Source organism: Morus notabilis, unplaced genomic scaffold, assembly GCF_000414095.1.
Source record: "Morus notabilis unplaced genomic scaffold, ASM41409v2 Scaffold41, whole genome shotgun sequence".
In the NCBI taxonomy this organism is placed as follows: Eukaryota; Viridiplantae; Streptophyta; class Magnoliopsida; order Rosales; family Moraceae; genus Morus; species Morus notabilis.
The window spans coordinates 181,181-185,582 of record NW_010357497.1 but is presented as its reverse complement, the minus strand read 5'-3'; positions in this window follow the sequence as shown (position 1 = coordinate 185,582).

Below are 4,402 nucleotides of genomic sequence, written 5' to 3'. Positions count from 1 at the left end.
TGTAGAATCTGAAACGATGGATTACACTCATAAAAATATAATCAAATTATTGATCATATTTTTGACCAAAATTAATGGTAATTAATAAATATGAAAATATGAGATATTTTGATTGTATTTATTAATTGAGAATGTCTCGGTTCAATTTGTTATATTTTGACCTACCCTACGCGGCACTATATTCGTGGTAAATTGGATTATCGTTGACACCTAAAATTAAAGCATGATTTATGTATTTTTCATGTGCATCATGCATCATATTTAATTGTGCCTAAATTCACATGCTTTTGATATTCATGCGCATAAAATGATTAGATGAATATTCTACTTATTTCCAGCAACATGTCAAATCATATTATCACACTACTTGCGACTGAAAAACTAGACGGTGATAACTATGCTAAGTGGAAAAGTAACATGAACATACTGTTAGTCTGCGAAGACTACAAATTTGTCCTAGTAGAGGAATGTCCTCAAGAACCCGCGGCTAATGCATCCAAAACCGCGAGGGAGCCTTATGATCGCTGAATTAAGGCCATAACAAAGCAAAGTGCTTTATGTTGGCCAGCATGAGCGATGTGCTTCGCAAAAGTATGAGGAGATGGAGACTGCTTATGAGATAATGGAGTCTCTAGAAGCCATGTTCGGCGCTCCATCAGAGAAGGCTCGTTTGGATGTTGTAAGGGCTTTCATGAATGACAAGAGGAAGAAAGGCTCTTCGGTTAAGGCACATGTTTTGAACATGATTGATCACCTCCATGATGCGGAGCTCAATGGTGCCAGAATCGATAAAGCCACCCAAGTTGGCATCATCTTGGAAAGCCTATCCCCTGATTTTCATGAGTTCGTGAACAACTTTGTTATGAACAAGAAAAAGTCCAACCTCAATGAACTCATGAATGACCTGCAAACCTTCGAATCCACCAACAAGAGAAGGGGAGGAGAAGCAAATGTTGTTGTTGCAGGAGGCTCTGGTAAAAGCAAAAGAAAGGACCGGAACCAAGGGAAAGGGGAGAAAGGAAAGAACAGGAAACCCAAAAAGACTAAGGGCCCCATCCAGAAACCCAAAGGAAAATGTTTCCACTGCAATGGCGAAGGGCACTGGAAGAGAAACTGTCACAAGTATCTCGAGGAGCTGAAAAAGAAAAAGGAACAAGGTAAATCAGATTTACCAGTCCTTGAAATATGTTTAGTAGAGGGTGATACCTCGACCTGGATAATTGATTCGGGAGCAACTAATCATGTTTGTTTTTCTTTACAGAGTCTTAGTTCTTACACCGAGCTAGCCGATGGGGACTACATGATAAAAGTGGGCAATGGCGCAAGAGTTACGGCAAAAGCAGTGGGAGAAGTTAGACTTCATTTTAGGGAAAATAAATTTTTAGTTTTGAACAATGTTTATTTTATTCCAGACATTCGTAGAAATTTAATTTCTATGTCTAAGTTATTCGAACAATTTTTTAAAGTTTATTTTGTTAATGATTTTGTTCATATTTCTCGAAATGGTTTAAATATTTATTCTGGACGTCTGGATGATGGTTTATATTGTATAAAGCCAATACCTAACTCACTGCTTAATACTGAAATGTTCAGAGTTGCCGAACCTAAGAATAAAAAGCAAAAGATTTCTCACGAAAATAACACATATCTGTGGCATCTTGGACTTGGTCATATAAACCTAAATAGGATTGAAAGACTGGTAAAGGATGGTCCTTTGCGCGAGCTAACAGTTGGCGAGCTTTTGGTCTGTAGATCTTGTCTAGAAGGTAAAATGACCAAGAGGCCTTTTACAGCGAAAGGAAAAATAGCTACAAAACCCCTTCAGCCAATACATTTAGATGTATGTGGACCGTTAAACGTCCAAGCTAGAGGAGGTTACGAATATTACGCACCTTTATTGACGACTATTCGAGATATGGTTATGATTACCTGATGCAACAGAAATCTGAAACTTTTGGAAAGTTTAGAGAATTTCGAGCAGAAGTTGAAAAACAATTAGGTAAACCAATCAAGATACTTTGATCAGATCGAGGGGTGAGTACCTGGACCAAGAGTTCTGGGATTTCTTAATTGAAGAAGGTGTGGTATCCCAATTTACTGCACCCGGTACACCACAGCAGAATGGGGTAGCCGAAAGGAGAAATCAGACTTTGCTCGACATGATAAGATCAATATTGAGTTATTCTTCACTACCTACTTCATTTTGGGGTTATGCCCTAAAAACTGCTATGTATATTCTAAATCTAGTTCCATCTAACTCTGCACCTAAGACACCCCTAGAGTTGTGGAATGGTCAAAAACCTAGTTTAAGACACATTCGCAAATAGGGGTGTCCAGCACACGTGTTGAGGCAAAAGACCGGGAAGTTAGAACTAAGGTCAGAAGTATGCATCTTCGTGGGATACCCACAAGGGACAAGAGGAGGACTGTTTTATAGTCAAGCAGATCAAAAGGTGTTTGTATCGACAAATGCCACTTTTCTAGAGCATGACTATATGATAAATTTTAAGTCCAGAAGTAAAATAGTATTGGAAGAGTTACTTTTCGATGAGATCGGACCACAACCGACAAGAGTTGTCAGACCACTAAGAGAAAAGACCACAGTTCCTGATCAGACTCCTAAGGCAAATCGTCGTAGTGGAAGGGTAAGCATGTTACTCGACCGGTATACCGGGGAAGCCTAAATCGTCACCACTGATGACGGTAAGGAGGATCCATTGACCTTTAAGGATACGATGGATGATTCTGATAAGGAAGAATGGCAAGCAGATGGAGTCTATGCACTCTAAGTCAGTCTGGCAACTTGTAGATATACCCGAAGGGGTAAAACCCATTGGATGCAAGTAGATCTTCAAGAGAAAGAGAGGAGCGGATGGAAAAGTAGAGACTTATAAAGCAAGGCTAGTGGCTAAGGGTTATACCCAAAAGGAGGGAGTTGACTATGAGGAAACTTTCTTGCCAGTAGCTATGCTTAAGTTCATCCAGATACTCCTGGCCATTGCAGCATATTTTGACTATGAGATATGGCAGATGGATGTCAAGATAGCATTTTTGAATGTCTATCTTGAGGAAACCATCTATATGGAACAACCAGAGGGTTACATAGAGGAAGGCCAAAAGCAGAAAGTCTGCAAATTGTAGAGGTCCATTTATGGATTGAAGTAGGCTTCTAGATTATGGAACATCAGGTTTGATGAGGCTATAAAGTCTTATGGATTTGATCAAAACATTGATGAACCATGCGCCTACAAGTACAAGAAAGAAGAGAAAGTGGTATTCTTAATTCTTTACATCGATGACATCCTACTCATTGGGAATGATGTGGGATTGATGACATATGTAAAGGAGTGGTTAGCCAACCAATTTCAAATAAAAGATTTGGGAGAGGCAAGCTATGTTCTTGGGATTAAGATTATTCGAGATCGCAAGAAAAAGCTTTTGGTGTTATCACAGGCATCTTATATAGATAGTGTTGTCTAGGTATTCGACGCAGAACTCCAAGAAAGGAAATTTGCCTTCTAGGCATGATATTCATATTTCTAAGGAGCAATGTCCAAAGACTCCACAACAGGAAGAAGATATGAGACGGTATCCCTATGCTTCGACCGTGGGAAGCCTTATGTATGCCATGTTATGTATAAGACCAGATATTTGCTATGCAGTGGGAGTGGCCAGTCGCTATCAGTCCAACCCAGGATTAGATCATTGGGTTGCAGTAAAGTGTATTCTTAAGTATCTTAGGAGAACGTGAAACTATATGTTGGTATATTCCAGAGAAGATCTGTCTCTCACCGGATACACGGATTCTGATTTCCAATCGGATAGAGATAGTCGACGGTCGACATCTGGATCAGTGTTCACTCTTAATGGAGGAGCCGTGGTATGGAGAAGTGTAAAGCAAAAGTGTGTTACTGACTCTACCATGGAAGCTGAATATGTTGCAGCTTGTGAAGCTGCAAAAGAAGCTACATGGCTCAAGAAATTCTTAACTGATCTGGAAGTTGTTCCAGATATTAATAAGCCAATTAAGCTCTACTGTGACAACAGTGGAGCGGTGGCTAATTCAAAGGAACCTAGAAGCCATAAGAGTGCGAAACATATAGAAAGGAAATATCACCTGATTAGAGACAAGTGGATAGAGGAGATGTAGCGGTTCTCAAGATCGCGTCAGAGAACAACCTTGCTGACTCGTTCACCAAGACATTGCCATTGAATGAATTTGATCAGCATTTAGATGGATTTGAGATTAGAGACATGACACACCTGCTTTAGGACAAGTGGGACATTATTGGGAATAATGTCCTAGAAGCATCAGATGTAATATGATATATATTATTTAATTAATAAAAGAGTTTATTCATCATTTTATGTGCATATATTTATGAATATTTTATGAATATCA